The sequence below is a fragment of the Dermochelys coriacea genome, chromosome 1 (genome assembly GCF_009764565.3).
Source record: "Dermochelys coriacea isolate rDerCor1 chromosome 1, rDerCor1.pri.v4, whole genome shotgun sequence".
Lineage (NCBI taxonomy): Eukaryota > Metazoa > Chordata > Testudines > Dermochelyidae > Dermochelys > Dermochelys coriacea.
The window spans coordinates 215,763,021-215,781,474 of record NC_050068.2 but is presented as its reverse complement, the minus strand read 5'-3'; the positions used below and the strand labels follow the sequence as shown (position 1 = coordinate 215,781,474).

The window sequence follows — 18,454 nt, the reverse complement described above, 5'->3', positions numbered from 1 at the left end:
CTCATTCTGTATTCAGTTTGGCTAGGCCCCAAGCTCTGCAGCCCAGTGGAAAGCACCCTGTTACATGCCTTCTCTGCCGAGTACTGCTGTTACTGGGCTGGGGTCCTTGCTCCCCATTTCAGAGCTGGTTTCCAGAGGGGCTGAGTACACACCGGCTCTACCAGCTACAGCTGGAGTTTTTCTTGTTCTGGTGACTGTGACATTCAGGCCCTTCATCTTTCAGAGGCTGTCAGGTGTGGTGAGGGGGCTGGAGAAACCTCACTGCTTATTGGAAGGAGGTCAAAGAATCCGGAGTCTGGGAGATGAAGGGTTCTTTTGTTCTGCTTGGGAAAGTGGAGCTGGGGAGCGGAGATGCTATGTAAATAAAACTGCCTGATGCTCTCTTCGTGCCTCAGGTGCTGGAGCCTCCTGCCAGAAACACTCTCAGGAGTCCAGGTTCAAGGACATCTCTGGGGAACCTCTTGCTAGGGAACAAAGAAGCATGGAACATTGATCTCTGTCCTGAGGCTGGGATCAAGGGATGGGGGAAGCTTATCAGCCAGGCAATGTATCAGGTATCTAATTTCTCCCCCAAGAGACCCCCATGTCCCGAGGAGTAAATGTCTCTTACCTCCAGGCAGGGCTGTTGCAACCACTAGGCAAACTAGGTGGCCGCCTAGGGCGCCAAGTGTTTGGGGGTGGCCAAAAGCATGCCCCAGGGAGGCGGTGGAGCGGAGGTGAGCTGGAGCAGGGGGGCACGGGCAGGGCCGCCTGCAGCAAGTAGCAGGGCAGAAGGCAGTGCACAGGGAAACCACTCCCCACCCCAGCTTACCTCTGCTCCGTCTCATCCCCGGAGCATGCTGCCCCACTCTGCTTCTCTCCCTCCCAGGCTTGCGGCGCCAAACAGCTGATTGGCGCCGGAAGCCTGGGAGGTGGGAGAAGTGGAGCGGCGGCGGCATGCTTGGGGAGGAGGAGAAGCAGAGGTGAGCTGGGATGGGGAGCTGCCGTGCGGCTCCTCGGGCCGGAGGGGTGGTGGGGAACTGCCGCGGGGGGGTGCTTCAGGGTTGGGGGGGGGAGCTGCAACAGGGCTTCCGGGGGAGGGGGGTGGGCACAAGGTGCAAGTTTCGCCTAGGGCTCAAAACATCCTTGCACTGGCCCTGCCTCCAGGAAGGAGCAGGGTCTTCCATCTAAGCCTCTTTGAGAGCCAGCGTTGCTTGCTTTGATGGGACGAGGTGACCTGTCCCCACTGCTCCCTGATGTGGCTCAGCTCCAGGATGCACCCATCTGAGAGGCTGTGCCAGATCCCAGGGCCTGGAAGACAGCTGGGAAGGAGGCTCCGATTCATTTCTCACCCAGAGACCCCACAGGAGGGCCAAGGGAAGAATAAAGGGCAGGAGGTGAAGCTAGCCCTGAGCCTCTGTCCCACTCCCACCTCCTCAAAAGTGGAGTTTTCCGAGCTTCAGTGGGGCTGGGCCTCTGGCCCTGACACAATGGCCTTTCTGCACCATACGGGGCATGAAGAGCTCTGCCTCGGAGCAGGGGGAATGGGATGGGGGTAGACCAAGGAAAGGGGGAAGGAGAATGGATGTGAGGGAAAGAGCTCCTGTCCCAGAAGAAGGAATTTGAGAGGGGAGAGAGTGCCAGGGGGCTCCATTTCCCCTTCCACTAGCTCCCCACTTTCAGTGAACCAGAGCAGTACCTGCAGCAGGGAGCAGGAGCTGCTGGTGGCCTCAGAGGCACAGCCCCTGCAGTGCCTCAGGCATCTGGCGCAAGTGCCGGATGATGTGGAGCTGGCGCATAATATTGGCCGTGACATCATCCTGCTGCAAAGGAATGAGAACCTGTCATAGACTCAGATGCCCCAGAGGAAACAGAGGGGATCAAGGGCACCTGGAACCAGCAGTATTTCCACCCAGCACCTGCCCACCTCTGAGGGATGGATTCACCCTCCTGACCCCTAGAATGGAGTCTTGTTATCCTTTCCAGTGACCTCCAGTGGCAACTCCCCTCCTTGTAGGGTGAGCTCCTGCCATCTCCCCCTCAGTGCCCCCGACAACTGTTCCACCTCCAATCCACAGCCCAAGTTCTCAGAACTGTCTCCTTCACCCCCACCCAGGCAGGGCAGGGAGGGGTCTCTAGCAGAGGGGCAGAACGGAATCTGGCAGCAGTGAAGTGGGATGTGGGGAGGTTGAGACCTTTCCCCAAGTCATCCTGGCCATTCATGCTGAAGCCACATCATGGCAGTCCTGATGAATGGGGCAGATCAGCAGCCCCTGCTGACTGAATCCTCCCATTCTCTCTAGAGCAGGTCCAACCCTGCCAGCAGCAGGACAAGCTTCCCCCACCCATGTACCTCAGAACTGCCTGGTCAGTCACCATGACCCATCAGTCCTTGGCCTCCCAGGCTGCCAGCGATGGGAGCAACTCTGCATGGTGGCTCGGGTGACAGGAGAGGCTGGCAGAGAGCACTTAGGGGACTCTGCTGTTCTTCCCAAAAGTGATGACACTGTGTCCTAAGAACATAAGTCTGTGATGAGGCAATGCTTGTCATTAATTAGCCTTGCTAAAGAGATGGCTTGGAGCTGCTCTGGGGACAAGCTGGCTCCCTCCTGCTTATGGTGGTGAATTCATCTCCCTTCCCAGTAGCACCTGCTCTCACCCTCATTCCCCACCAGGGTCCTTGCTGCCAGGCCAGCGAATGGCTGTAGGATGGGGAATGAGGCCTGGGCCTTTCCCCAATCTCCTGAGTCTAAGGCAGCTGCTTACCTTGTCCCCCATCAGCTGCTGGACTTTCCCTAGGAGGGAGTAGGTGAGGAGCAGCCCACCATGGCTGACATGCAGCAGGGAGTCGTGGATGGCCAGCACTGCCATCCGGAAGAAGAATCTTCTCTGCTCCTCTGAGAAGAACTTCCCGAAGATCTAAAACCAACCATATGGGAGGCTTCAGCACATTACCGAGAACCAGGCTCCAAATCTTGGACTAGAACGGCATCTCCATCTAGTGGCTCCAGGAGGCAGCCACCCCCACTCCCGTGCCCTGGCAGAATGTCCTTACCTCCCCCACCCTGGCCGTGTTCTTGAAGCCCAGGAGCCTGATGTCCTGGTGCCAGTCCCAGACCCACAAGTCTTCGGCCTCATGGATGGTCAGGCCTGGGAAAGAGAGAGACACACACATTTGTCATTCTGGTTACAGTGCTTGTGTCCTTCCAATCCCATTGCTGACTGCACAGTGGGCAGAGTCCTCGCTGTGTGCCTGGCCCACCACAATTGCAGGGGGTGGTGTAGACACCAAAAGAGGTACAGAGAGACTCATCCTCCAGCTGGGGTCAGTCTGAGAGAAATTGCCTGGGGTCCCAGTCTCACTCTTCTATCTGATGCCATTTTCCAGCTGAGTTCCTTACCCCTCTGGTGTAGCAGCAGCTGGTAGAGCCGGTAACCCCCTCCCTGGCCTGCTGGCTGATGTCCTTGGATGGGTCACCGATGAACAGAGCCTAGCTGTGCCACATGGTGACCCATCCTGGGGAATTCGGCTGAGTTCTAATGGAAGGGAGAGGGGATTCCATCTGCATTTTTCTGTCTGCTCCTAGTCCCCCCGGGCCAGGACTCTCCTTCTCCTTAGCCCCTCTGCAGGAGATGCTAGAGCATTGGAGCTAGAGCTAGACCCTTTATTTTCTCTCCCCGCAAGGGAGCCTGGAGCACAGGGATGTGGGTAGGTCCCTCCATGAGGATTTGCTTCCCCAGCTGCTCCAGGATGACAGGAAGGCATGAATCTGGAGCAGGGTCTCCTTAAAAACCCAGAGTTATCACTTAACCAGGACAAGAACTTGACTCAAGCCAAGCTTATTTCCTGCTCACCATACCTTCCCCAGCCCACCTACACCTGGAGCCAGAAACCTGGGGTCAGAGGCCACTTACGTCAAACTCAGGGAGGGTAATGGTGGATCTGAGCAAGGCTGTACTGCTCCTAATGGCCCTGGCTCTCTCTCGCGACACCCTGGACATGATCCAGTAGTTAATGTGCTGTGGGGAAAGGAGGCAGCTCAGGATCAATGGGCAGGTGCATGTGTTGTGCTAATGAGCCCCTCCCCAGGGGGCTAAGACCTTGTGTGTGGGGTGGAATATCTAATTCATTGATCGCAGAGCTTTAGAAGGGGATTGTTGGCCCCAGGATGATGCTTGTATCCTGCAGGTCACAACTTGTCACTGTCTCTCTAGATTGGGACAATGCTCGGTGTCGGGGCTGGTCCCATCCTCCCTGAACTCCTGATTCAGCTCACCAGGAAAGAGACAGACCCCGCACTGCTCCCTGGCTCTCAGGTCCTTAGTTGGGTAAAGGGACTGAGTGTGAACACAATCCCCCCAGGAATCTCAGGGTCCATCAGACACAAGGGCTGTCCTTCTGGTTCTGAAGGAACGAGCCTGTGACTCTTCTCTGAGGACCGTCTTCTGGATCTCACAGGAAAGGTTCAGACTCTCACTCCCCAAGCCAGCCAGGGGCCCTGTGCTTAGTGCTCAACAGAACCAGGCAAAGCTCTGGCTTGAAGTCCCAGCTCCTTCCTTTGTCCTTCCAGGAGAAAGGGTCTGACACTGCATTGCACTGACTGCCCTGACCAAGGACGTCCCACTGCGGGCCCAGCTAGGAGGACAGACTGGAAAATGGAGCTAAGCGTTTAGATAAAATTGCCCCCATCCCTCTCATCGGGCTCACCTCCAAGATGTAGTGGAGCCCGTTGGTGCCTGGGGACTCTGCCAGCAGATTCCCCAGCATGGCATCCGGGATGTCTGGCAAGACCCTCTGCAGATCCTGCAAGCCAAAGGAGAGTCAAAGGTCAGAGTTAGGGAAACTGGGACTACACCTGCCACAGGATAGGAAGAGGGGTTTCTGGGAAGCAGTGGTGAGACCCCAAACACATATCCTGGCCTCTTTCATTCACATCCCACTGCAGGCAATTAGCAAGGATTTGTGGTAGGATGACAAGTAGCTCTTCAATCCATGACTTTAGCATGATCTACCTGGACTTGGGTGGTGTCCTTCTCCGTGCCCAGGATGAACACGGTATGAAGGGTAGCTCGAAGGAGGTGGGTCTCCAGCTCCAGCTCCAGGGCAGGTGTCATGATGCTGGCAAAAGAGAGAGGAGCCGGTATTAAACTGTGCAGTGCAGGGGTGGGACTGGCACGAATATGGACATGAAACTGCAGGGAAATAGGCAGAGGCTGGTGAGAATGGAAACTGAGGCACCGAGCCAGGGAATGATAAGGCCAAAGTTTCCCAGACAGACAGTGGTAGGGCAGGAATAGCGCCTGTTTCCTGAATCCTGCTGCCCCTCCTGTATCTCATTCTGGGAGTCAGCCTCTCCCCAAAGCCATTGCACTGTTACTGGAGTGAAAGGAACAGCACAGCAAGGAGAGAGTGAACCTTCCCACCACCTCTGCCAGAGGAGTCACCCTTGGGAGGGGTCCTGGGAATGGGAGTGGCAGTGACTCCCAGCCCTGGGCCTGAGCAGTGCCGGGGTTAGGGGACCCGGGCAAGAGGGTCTCGGTACCTGAGGTTGCCCACAGCAATCAGGGAGTTGGCCAGGACAGCGCTGGGTGGAGAGTCATCAGGAAGCTCCTCAATGAGCTCCTGTGAAACCCAAAGGAGACAAAGGAGTGTGTGAGCTTCGGGCCTCACTGACAATTCCCAATGAGGAGATTACACAGCCAACACCCCACACAGCCAACAGGATCCCCCCACCTGCTTCCTGCTCCTCCAATTCCTGCCCACTATTTCTCCCGTTTCTTTTCCCCAATCTTCAGCCCCAGCAATCCCTGCCCTCAGCTTCCCCTCCAGCACCAACCATCCCCCAACCATCGGCCCAGAGAGACCCCTGCCCCTCCCATGTTTCTGTCCACCCTCCAGCTGCCGGGCACAGTGTCTTGCTCACCACTATCCTCTCCACCACAGCCGCCTCGCAGCAGTGCGGCTCCAGGGTGTCCTGCCCTCTCTGCTGTGCAGCGAGACACGCGGGGTGGATGGTGTGCAGGAACGTGAACTGCTGGGCCTCATCGTGCACCCACCAGGAGTGGGGTTAGGAGAGAGCGAGCCAGTTAGCCAGGGACCTCCCTGTCCCAGCCACAGCACTGCAGGACTTAGGCCTGAATGGGGATAGTGGGGACCCGCCCGTTGTCCATATCACCCACGACTCTTACACAAGCAGGGTCAGGAACTAGGACAGTCCCTGTTGGGGAGGAGACCCCTGCTGGTGTGTGACAAACACCCCCATCTTGGGGGTCCCAGATCATGGAGGAGAAAGGTCCCTATTGGGGTGGAGGCTCATGAGGGCCAAGACCCTCTGCAGGGGGTTGGGATGCTGGGAAGGAGCAGGACAATCTTGGTTCCAGCACAGCTGGGGAACATTTGTACATATTCTCGGCCCTGGAGCTGCTCTCAAATGCTTTTGAGGGTCACTTTGCTTTTGCTTTTGAGGGTCACTCCTGCTGCCTCTCAGGGGAAGGACAGGGGCATGCTGGGACAATGTGCCCCCTTTCCACCTCAGGGACCTAAGGCAGATCGGGCCCCACTCTCCCCGCTCTCAGTGATGCCTTCCGCCCCCAACTCAGTCAAGAGTCCATAGCAAAGAGAGTCCCCCACACACTGTCCTGGGCTCCCTGGGAGGTGCCTCCCCCGACCCCCCTCCGCCCAATGGAGCACAAAGGACCAAAGTGGCAGCATCTTGTGTCAGTGGGGTTCACGTGGCTCAGGCCAGACAGCTGGGCTGGGGACCTGTCCCCCATAGCATTTGTCAAGGGCCTGGGCCCAGAGTGTTTACAGCCCCTTCTTCACCCCTCCCTGAGCCCAGCCTGGCTCCTCACCTGGAACAAAGCAGAAGCGTCCATCGGCCTGGCTGCTGCTCGAGTCCCAGGTGTTGCTGCTGTCCCATGGGGAGTGGGCTGAGCTGCTGGTGCTGGGACAGGGATCTTCCACCTCCTGCCCTGGGAAGGCTGGAAGGTCCTCAGTGAACGGGCAGGGCGATGCCTCGTGCTGGAATTCAGGGCTGGGCTCCTGGGGCCGCTGCTGCCTACACAACAAGCCCCAGACCCACCCTGCCCGGTTCCACTCCTGGGCTGGGTCCTGCCTGCACAGCCGCATCCTGGCCCAGCTCCATTTTGGCCCGGCCACAGCCTCTCCCACATCGGTGCCTGCGCCAGGAGCGGGTTTCCTCTGCCAGAAGGCTGGGCACTTCCACCTCCTGGCTCTGCCAGGAGCTCCTTCCCTGTCAGCAGGGACGGAGGGGCTGCTCTGCTCCTGGGGAAGATGGCAGCTTGCTTCCCTCAGGCTCTGGGGACACCTGCAAAGCCTTCTTCCTGAACGTCCTCAGGAGCCTGGCCATCCTGGAACCGAGTGGGGAGTCGGCGTGAGTCTGCGGTCAAGGCAGCCTCTCACTAACCAGCCTTTTTGGTCCCTCCCCATCCCTGCCCCAGCCAGAGCAGCTCTTCCTGCCCCCCCCCCCAGGAGTGCAGGGAGTGCAAGCTACACACACTGGCAGGAGTTCATTGCATGATCTGCTCCCAACTTTCCCCCTCATGATCCCTGGTGCTGAAATAACCAGGGAGTCTCCTCATCTCAAGCACTGGGATGAGTCACAAAGACTATCGGTCACTTTGGACAAGCAGCTCCCTCCTGCCATCACAGGCCACACTCCCCTCTTCCCCCCTCCCCAGCCCCCCCCCCAGGCTGGAGAAGGAACTGAACCCAGGAGTGCAGACTTCTCTTGGGAAACCATTCCCCACTTCAAAGTCCCTAGGCATAGCAAGGTCAGGGCCCCCTCGTTTCCCATTAATTTCCATGCTCAGCAGCTCACAGGGTCTGGCCCAGTTCAAAGACTCTCTGCCTGGGAAACAGTCTCCCACAAGGGAAGGGCTGGGAGCCCCATTGCTAGGACCTTTCCAAACACACTGGAGATGGCTCTGGAGAAGCTCCTCCCTGGTCTGAGAGCCAGGGGCTCCTGGGGGCTGTTTGCAAATCCAATCTCCTTTGGGTGAGATTCTCTCCCCCTCTTTCTGCCTCTCCCCAAACAGACAGGGAATGCCACAGAGGAACCCTAATGCCACTCACTTGCTGTAGGTGATGGAGAGATGGATGGAGGATGTTCAGTGTAGTCCCTCGCCCTTCTCCTCACTCTCCAAGCCCAAGGCAGGCTGGAGAGGGCGGTGGTGACCTGAGGAGTTTCCCTGCCTAGGCAGCAGGCAGGGTGATGATACTGGGCGATCAACTGGCTGTGAGAACAAGAGTCTGTTTTATTGCCAAGGGATGGAGAAACTCGGCCTGCAGCAGGGGATGCAGAACACCGTGCTACTGTGGGGGTGACAGCGCCTCCAGGATCCTGACATCCCAGCACTTTACACACCTTCCTGGAGCCTCCCAGCCCCCCTGGGCTGTAGGGACTGCGACCCCAACCTGACTGATGAGAAACAGGCCAGGGGAGGGGAAGCTACTGGCTCAGGGTCACACAAAGTGTCAGAGCCATGGATGGGACCCAGCAGTCTTTATTTCCAGGCCCCTTCGCTAACCAGTTCTGCACACTGCCTCCCACAGCTGGCAATTACAACCAGGCCCTCATGTCTGCTTCCCCTGCCTTTGAGGGAGTGTGCTTTGCTGTAGTGACTGGACCAGGGGATTGGGAGTCAGGACTCCTGAGGTACATTGCTGGGTTTCCTATTGGTTCCATTGCTGGGTGTTTTTCTTTTCCTGTGGGACTTTGGGCAAGTTGATCCCCCCTCTATGGCTCTGTCCCCAGCAGTCAAATGGGGATTTAATACTGTCCACTCTTGGAAAGTGCTGGGAGAATCCCCCAGCAAAAGCTGATCTGACAGTGCTAAGCAGCATCTGACCATTAAAGGTCGGAGCGCACTGCCCAGGAGGAGAAGTGTTTGGCTCTGGGGTTTCACTTCAGCCCAATCTATAGAGAGGGGCCAAGCCATGGAGTTTGGCTCAAGAAGACCAATTCTCCAATTTGCTTTTTGAATTCCAGTCCTGTGCTCCAAAGTGCTTGGTGTCATTTGCAAATTTTAGAAGCATACTCTTCACTCCATTTTCCAAATCATTAATGAAAATATTGAATAGTACTGGACTCTGGACTAATCCCTGCCGGACCCACTAGGTACACCCTCTCCGTTGGACAGCCAAACATGGAGAAGGGCTCTTGGAGTATGTGCTTTCAACCAGCTGTGCACCCACATTACACTAATTGCATCTAGACCAGTGGTTCTCAAAGCCGGTTCACTGCTTGTTCAGGGAAAGCCCCTGGTGGGCCGGACCGGTTGGTTTACCTGCCACATCCGCAGGTTCAGCCAATCGCAGCCACGGTTTGCCGCTCCAGACCAATAGGGGCTGCGGGAAGGGCGGCCACCATGTCCCTTGGAACCGTGCCAATTCCTATTGGCCTGGAGCGGCTAACCGCGGCCAGTGGGAGCCGTGATCAGCCGAACCTGCAGATGCAAAAGGTAAACAAATCGGTCCGGCCCGCCAGGGGCTTTCCCTGAACAAGCGGCAGACCAGCTTTGAGAACCAGTGATCTAGATCACATTTCCCTAGTTTGCTTGTGAGAATGTCCCATGGGACTGTGTCAAAAGCCTTAGTAACACCAAGATAGATCACATGTACTGTTTACCCACCTATACTAGGCCCGAAACCCTGCTAAAGAAGGAAATAGGATTGGTCTGGAATGATTTGTTCTTGACAAATATATGTACACTAGTCCTAAGAACCAAATTATCCAGTAGGTGCTGACAAAGTGATTGTTTAATAATGTATTCCAGGATCTTTCCAGCTATGGAAGTGAGGCTAGCTAGTCTGTAAGTCCCAGGTTTCTCTTTGTTCCCCTTTTAAAGATTGGTCCTGTCTTGTTCATGGATGGGAAGATGTTCTTTTTCAGGGATCTCGGACGAGAACTGGGGCACAGCACCAGGCTTGTTAAGGCCACAAAACTGCAGGCAGGAACCTCTTCTCTTCTGTTGGCAAAGAATCCAGGTTCCTAAAAGACAGGGACTCACATCCCTGAATGGTCTTTAAAAAAGGCAACGTTTAAAAAATTTGGCCCCAACCATTTCTTGTTTCCGCAGACTAGACATTTTAGCAAACTTTAGAATTCCTTGGTGCTAAACATCGTGAAACTCCCCTTTCTCCTTCACAGAGAGGTTTAACGCCCCTTATCTCCCTCTGGCCCATTACTGAACAGCGTTCGAGAATTGTCCCTGTTCTCATTGGACAGATGGGGAGGAGCCTGAGGTACAGAGAAGGGAAGTGACCACCCTAGGGCCTACACAGCAAGGCGGTGGCAGAGCCAGAAAAAGAAGCCACTAGTCCTGACTCCTGTTCTAACGGACAACAACCACCCCCCCCGGAGGCAGAGATAGAGCCCAGAAATCGAGATGGTGGGGAAATTTCATTGAAACCGTTTCTGTCAGAAAATCCCATTCAGACTAAATCAGTTTGTTTCTTCAAATCATAACAAGTGGGATGAGAGTTCTTTGCAAAATATTTTGTTGCAAAACAAAAGCATCTCCTCTTTGTCACCTTGTCACACACAAAAAGGAGACACTTAGATCTCGAAAATTAGAGAAGAAAATACAAATAAAATAGACTATTTCAGCTATTCTATTAGGTCATAATCTGATCTGAGTAAACGTGATAAGACACCTCATATTCTGCATGACTCCTAGTGACACTCTCCAATGGAGCCCCATCCTCCACCCACCGTGAGGTAGATAGGAGTGGACCATTATTATCCCTACTTGAAAAAGGGAGAAGCTAAAACTGAGAAAGGAGAATTGATTTGTCTTAGGTCACACAGCCAGTCAGTGGCAGAGTTGGAAATAGGACTCAAGAGCCCTCATTTTCAAACTAACCATTGGATCTTCAATTTCATACATTGAATGAGCCGAATAAAGTGCTCTCAAATGAGCTCCAGACCAACAACAGTGCACAGCAATTATTCAGCAAGTATTTGAGGAGAACTGGACTGTTAGAGAGAATCATGAACTACTCAGAGACAATTAATTCAGAGAAGCAGCAAAATTTGTCAAACGTATGACTGGTTAGGACTTAATTACTTGGTCTTAAAAGAGAACAACAAGGACCTGAATCTCCTCCCTGTCAATAACCCCCTGCTCAGCCAATCAGGGTAGATGCTGAGGACGGGAGGCTGAGGGTTCTTACCAGAGAGCCCAAAGGATGGCCCAGGTCACTGGTGGAGATCACTGCCATTATTTCAGCCCCACATTTTGGGTGGACCTCCCAGGATGGGAGCTGCAGAGCACTCCCCTGCCTCCCCCCCCCCCCGCACACACACACGTGAAAGGACAAAGGAAACAAGAGAAGAAGAGAAAGAAGGAGGGATGGAGGAAAAAGTTAAACAAAAAGGACAAACCCTAATGTTCCCAATGATTCTAAGGGACAAAATTCTAGGTGCGGAATAAAATTCTCCCTCCTTAAGCTTGTGTTTCCCATGGCTAGAATTCAACTGTCACCAGATGAATCAGACTGAAGAGGTTTCAACCCTGAGGAGGCTCTTACCTTCTAAACAGGGATGTCTGTTTTCTTGTAAAATCAATAAAAGGAAAGGAGAAAACTCGAAAGAGGTTCCTCCTTGCGCTCGCCTTAAGTGAATCCTAATACTCTCTCAGTCCTCAAAGAGAGACTTCGAGAAGGAGACCTGCTGAAGCAAAGCCACACGGATCTCCAAGGTTTCCCTGGCTCCTTGCTCCTGTCCTGCCTGGATGATGTCAGCATCTCTCTGTTAAGTCACCACCTCCCCACTACCTTTGGCCAATAGGCTGGGGTCCTGCAAAAGTCCTGTGTGATGTCACTGCCACACCCCTCCCTTGCCTTGCTAATGTCCTGCCACAGGCCAGACACTTTGGAGGTTTGAGCTACTCCCTGTGGATCATCCCACTGAATGATTGTTCATTCTACGAACAGGGCCAGATTAACTTTTTGTGGGCCTGGTGCCAAACACATTTGTGGGACCCCTGGGGAATGAAGAGGCCAGGGGCAAGAGCACAGTGGGCAGGGTGGATTTGATTTAAATCACTAGTCAGGAAGACTCAATGTAATCATGGTTTTCCACATAAAAATGTATTCTTGTTGTTTGTTATAACCTTAAGACATATTCTTCACAACTCAGAGATAGATGGAGGTTTCATTTTTAGAAGGTAAACATTATACGTTTTTAAACTGTGATTTATTTTGAAAACTTTTCAGATTAGTTTTACACCTATATCACAAAATGAATGAGTGTTTGGTTATTTCATTTCCCAAAGGTAAATGAAGCAGATATTAATGAATTTATTGGGAGGTGAACTATCTCCAATTCAAAAGGTTAATCATTAATATTTGGAGGATTTTCTTGCCAGGCTGTATTAGGAGGAGAACATCACCAGATAGATATTTAAATTGTTTTATTTAACTAAAACAACAACATTAAGTAAGTATTCTGGATATTTTTCTTCAACAGCAAACATAATAGTTTAACAACAAAGCATATGTCCCTCACTTCTCACCTTTGTCTCCAGACTTCTTTTCCTTGTTCAAATCTACTCCATCCCCAACAATCTTCTATTCATTGAACTTTTTGAAACTTTTCACTTTTTAAGAGAGGTAAGGGGTTGACCCTGTGTACACAAATTTGCAGAGGGACAATAGAGTTGAGGTCTGTTATTTCTCACCTGTATATATTATTTATGTATTGATAACATTTTTGCTGTTAACAAGTATGTTACCACTGGAGACACAAATCCACAGTTTGAGAACTGCAAAATGAAGCATCTTTGATGTTATCTTCTAGACTGAGCACTGAGTCCCATTGGGTAGAACTCATTTACAAAACGTTTCTTAAACATTACATGAATATATTGTCTCATACAATAGAATTAAAATTTATAATCCCTCTTCCATGATGAGATATAATGTACCATAATTAAAACTATCTTTAGATATTTTTCCTCAAAACTCCAATTTAAATTAAAAAAAATCTGATTTGATTTTTTTTTAAAAAGTCATTGATTTTTATCCACCCTGACAGTGGGGCAGAGAGAGGGAAGGATTGGTCCCCAGCTGGAGCAAGGCAGGGGCCAGGGGCAAGATGAGCAGAGTGGGGCATGGGGGGAGGATTAATCCCTGTTGACTGGAGCAAGGCAGGGGCTGAGGACATAAGCACAGCGGGGCGTGAGCTAGGGTTGGTCCTCGGAGCAAGAGAGGGGCTGGGGGTAAACTGCAAGTACAGCAGGGCTGGGGAGGGGGTAAACAGGATCCCCCCCCCACCCCTGCCCACATAGAGTGGGTATCTACCTTCACCCTGGTTCTAGCCCATTCTCTTTGTCTCACTCTGGACCGAGCTGATGGTGAGGGTGTACTGAGCACAGGGCTGGGTGTGTGGGGTGCAGGAGTCAGGGTTGGGGGTGTGTGTTAAGGGGGTTCAGGAGTCAGGGCAGGTTATGTGTATGGGGGGTTCAGGAGTCAGGGCAGGGTATGTGTGTGGGGTGGTGCAGGAGTCAGGGCAGGAGGCTGAGTGTGTGGGGGGTGCAGGAGTCAGGGCAGGGGGCTGGGGGTGTGTGAGGGGAGTGCAGGAGTCAGGGCAGGGGGCTGGGTATGTGTGAGGGAAGTGCAGGAGTCAGGGCAGGGGCTGCGGGGGTGCGCTGGAATCATGGGGGTGCTCCCAGCCCCCTGCCCTGAGCAGCTCAAGGCAGGGGGCTGGAGGGGGTATGCCCCGATTCCGGCCCCTTTCCCAAGGCCCCACCCCTGCCTCTTGTCCACTTCCTCCCCCTTCCTGGCTCTGGCAAACAGCTGATCAGCGGCAGGGAGAGGGACGGAAGTAGCAAGCTGTGGGAAGAGGCCGGGGAGGGGGGAGCTTGGTTGTCGGCAGAGCCTGCAATGCAGGAAACAGCCAGGGGCGGAGAAGAGTGGCAGCCAGGGCCCCTTCAGAGCATGGGCCCGGCTCCCTGGTGCCAGAGGTGCCATGGTAAATCCAATACTGAACTGAACTATCTAGGTACTCGTATGGCCCCGTCATTGTAATATCTCAGCCTCTCCCAGACATTCATCTATTTAGCTCAAATCATCCCTGTAAGTTACATAAGTATCATGGTCCCCAGTGTGCAGGTGGGGAGCTGAGGCACAGAGAGGTTAATAATGTAGCCACAAATGATGCTTTGGGATAACCCAGGCCAGTAAGGGGTTCAGTCAACATCTGCCTTGCAACACTGGGTGCCTTAAATGCTATGTTGCTGTGGCTCACTTCTGGCTGAGAGCATTAATGCTTTGCTATGGTAGAGCACAGAGCCATCCTCACTCAGATGATCCACTGTTAGGCCCATGCCCAAGTAGCCATGACTTGAAGCTCTCATTGCCCTGCCTTTACTCTCCATGTCCTGGGTAATTTCATTGAGTAAGTTGTGGGGAAGCTACTCTGATGTCACCTGAGGTCTCCTGCTATACCCGAGTTATATTAGTCAGGACAAATCCTGGGCATGGGATGGAAACTGCTCTAATTTCATGAGTTGATGATCTCCTAGCCGTGCTGGCTTTCTTGCATCTGCCATCAACTTCTGACATCCTGGACTCTGGTTTTGTGGCTATGCCTGCATGTCATGGCTGGGGTGCAGGGTACTGACCTAAAATGACTCCATTCCTTCCTTCCACAGAGATCCTTGAAGGTCAAGGAAGACAGGGCAAGGAGAAAAGTTAAAGTTTTCAATTTTGTTATTTTTGTCAAAAATTTGAATTTAAACATAACAAAAAGGGGGGAAAATGTCCAACAAAGGTTCATCGCACTCTGCCCCTGTTCTTCTCCCAGCTCTGGTGCTGGGTAACTGCCCATCGACCCTGCAGGAGATATTTGTGCCCATCTGTTAGGCTCTGTTCTATAACCGCTCATGTCCAGAGTCTGTTTGGCCTCTGGGGAATAGCGTGATGCAGGAGATGTCTTGGACCATGGCACTATGAGGATGTATCTTTTCCATCTCACATGAATGCTGCAGTCCCATACTCTAGCATTTTTTGTGGTCTTAGTTGAGAGCCAGTTGGCTCAAAATGGTGATACTGGTAGTTCACGGAAATGCCTGAAAAATGTTAGGTGATGCTGTTATCTCCCATCATTGAAAGTGGTTTCCCAATCTGTCAGTGAGGTTTTCAATGTGTGTGACTTCTAAGTCCCCAACTTCTCCTAAACCCCATCTAGCATCAGTGCCCAGTGCCCATTTCCTTTTGTGTTTTGATATATGTGTTCAATGATTTGTCAGTGAAGTGGACTCATTACAGGTATCCATGGCTCTGTGATCTTCTCACTGCATGACCTCCATGTGCTTTACATTGGCATACTGCAGCCCTTCTTTTCACTCACTTAATTCTCTTGGTCAGAGGCAGTATAGCCCACCAGGTCTCTGTTGTTTGTATTGGCTTCTTCTTCACAGCAGTGTGCAATTCCAGGCATTACCCTATGATCCCCTCTGTTGTCTGGGTCCTGGATAAATACAGGACTCTCCCTCTTTCCCTTTGTGACTGCTGAGATGCTCCTGCTACACATCTCCCAATAACCGGATCATAAATACTACAAGCTACACAAGAACCTGAGAGGAGGTACGCTAAGGGCTGCATTAGGGAGGCGGTGTTGGTGAGTATCTGAGTGTCTGTTGTGGGGAAAATTTGATCGTGTGCTTGATTGGTGGTTTGAAAAGAGTGAATTAGGAGTGCTTTGTTCCAGGTGAGCCTTGAGTGGGCCTGACTGTTATAAAAAGCCAGTCAGCTGCGAACCAGCTGAGCAGCGAACAGTAGAGAGGCCAACAGAGGGAGTTTGCCTGGGATCTGCCTGAGAGGAGGGCCCACTGAGGCTTACATCTTGCCGGCTTCTCTGAGTAGTCACTACAACTCCTGAGGAAGCTCGTAGAAGGAAGGTAATATGGATGGGGAGTGTTCAGCTGTTGTGACCTGCACTGGATGTGCCATGTTTGTCTTTCTTCCACAGGACAGAAGTGACTTTGTCTGTACAAAGTGCAAGCTGGTCTCCATATTGGAAGAGAAGTTTCAAGGTCTGGAGAAACAAGTATTGACCCCGCGTTGCATAAGAGAAACTGAAGATTTCCTAGACAGATGTCAGGATATGCTTCTTCGGAGACAATGTTCTGAAGGTTCAGAGCAGGCTGCACAGTGGGGATAGGAGGACGGTGAATAAATTTGGCAGCATGTGATCTCCAGAAGCAGAAAGAGGAGCATCCATGTACCAGCAACGCAGATACAAGTAGGCAACCGTTTTCATGTTCTCTCCACAGGTACTAATGCGGAAAGTGTACTAGATGATACATCTGAGGGAAGGGAACAGAAGGAGACTCCGCCGATTGGAAGGCATGAGATGCCCTGTCCTAGGGATGGGGATTCCACGACCACCACTCCCAAGAGAAGGAGGTGGATGGTGGTGGTTGGGGACTCTCTCCTCAGGGGGACTGAGTCATCTATCTGCAGCCCCGACCGGGAAAATCGGGAAGTCTGCTGCTTGCCAGGAGCTAGGATTCATGATGTGACAGAGAGACTGCCGAGACTCATCAAGCCCTCGGATAGCTACCCCTTCCTGCTTCTCCACATGGGCACCAATGACATTGCCAAGAATGACCTTGAGCAGACCACTGCAGACTACATAGCTCTGGGAAGAAGGATAAAGGAGTTTCATTTGCCAGTGGTCTTCTCGTCTAGCCTCCCCTTGGAAGGAAAAAGCCTGGGTAGAGACCATCGAATTGTGGAAGTCAATGAATGGCTACGCAGGTGGTGTGGAAAGAAGACATTGGATTCTTTGACCATGGGATGGTGCTCCAAGAAGGAGGAGGGCGAGGCAGAGACGGGATCCACCTAACGAAGAGAGGGAAAAGCATCTTCGCAAGCAGGCTGACTAACCTAGTGAGAAGGGCTTTAAACTAGGTTCACCGGGGGAAGGAGACCAAAGCCCTGAGGTAAGTGGGATACCAGGAGGAAGCATGAGCAGGAGAGCGTGAGAGGGGAGGGCTCTTGCCTCATACTGAGAAAGAGGGACAATCAGCGAGTTATCTCAAGTGCCTATACACAAATGCAAGAAGCCTGGGAAACAAGCAGGGAGAACTGGAAGTCCTGGTACAGTCAAGGAATTATGATGTGATTGGAATAACAGAGACTTGGTGGGATAACTCATATGACTGGAGTACTGTCATGGGTGAATATAAACTGTTCAGGAAGGACAGGCAGGGCAGAAAAGGTGGGGGAGTTGCATTGTATGTAAGAGAGCAATATGACTGCTCACAGCTCCAGTATGAAACTACAGAAAAACCTGAGTGTCTCTGGATTAAGTTTAGAAGTGTGAGCAACAAGGGTGATGTCATGGTGGGAGTCTGCTATAGACCACCGGACCAGGTAGAAGAGGTGGTTTCTTCTGGCAACTAACAGAAGTTACTAGATCGCAGGACCCGGTTCTCATGGGAGATTTCAATCACCCTGATATCTGCTGGGAGAGCAATACAGCGGTGCACAGAGAATCCAAGAAGTTTTTGGAAAGTGTAGGGGACAATTTCCTGGTGCAAGTGCTGGAGGAACCAACGAGGGGCAGAGCTCTTCTTCACCTGCTCTTCACAAACCGGGAAGAATTAGTAGGTGAAGCAAAAGTGGATGGGAACCTGGGAGGCAGTGACCATGAGATGGTCGAGTTCAGGATCCCGACACAGGGAAGAAAGGAGAGCAGCAGAATACGGACCTTGGACTTCAGAAAAGCAGACTTTGACAACCTCAGGGAAATGGGCAGGATCCCTGGGAGAATAACATGAGGGGGAAAGGAGTCCTGGAGAGCTGGCTGTATTTTAATGAAATTAAATACATTAAATTCCATTTTAATGAAACTTTCTTGAGGTTACAGGGACAAACCATCCTGATGTGTAGAAAGAATAATAAATATGGCAGGCAACCAGCTTGGCTTAACAGTGAAATCCTTGTTGATCTTAAACACAAAAAAGAAACTTACAAGAAGTGGAAGATTGGACAAATGACCAGGGAAGAGTATAAAAATATTGCTTGGGCATTCAGGAGTTAAATCAGGAAGACCAAATCACACCTGGAGTTGCAGCTAGCAAGAGATGTTAAGAGTAACAAGAAGGGTTTCTTCAGGTATGTTAGCAACAAGAAGAAAGTCAAGGAAAGTGGGGGCCCGTTACTGAATGAGGGAGGCAACCTAGTGACAGAGGAAGTGGAAAAAGCTACTGTACTCAATGCTTTTTTTGCCTCTGTCTTCACAAACAAGGTCAGCTTCCAGACTACTGCACAAGGCAGCACAGCAAGGGGAGGAGGTGACCAGCCCTCTGTGGAGAAAGAAGTGGTTCGGGACTATTTAGAAAAACTAGATGAGCTCAAGACCATTGGGCCAGATGCACTGCATCCGAGAGTGCTAAAGGAGTTGGCGGATGTGATTGCAGAGCCATTGGCCATTATCTT

At 52.2% G+C, this 18,454-nt stretch overlaps 1 protein-coding gene and 1 long non-coding RNA gene across 2 annotated transcripts in view; one reads left to right on the top strand and one right to left on the bottom strand.

Moving 5' to 3' along the window:
• Positions 1-18,454, top strand: part of LOC119860485 (scavenger receptor cysteine-rich type 1 protein M130-like) — a 1,081,813-nt gene that overhangs the window by 961,733 nt on the left and 101,626 nt on the right. The window lies entirely within an intron of this gene.
• On the bottom strand, positions 3,123-4,059 carry LOC122460114. The gene is made up of 3 exons (XR_006281203.1): positions 3,895-4,059; positions 3,381-3,516; positions 3,123-3,232 (listed from the first exon to the last, which is right to left on the bottom strand). It is a non-coding gene; the product is annotated as an uncharacterized LOC122460114 (long non-coding RNA).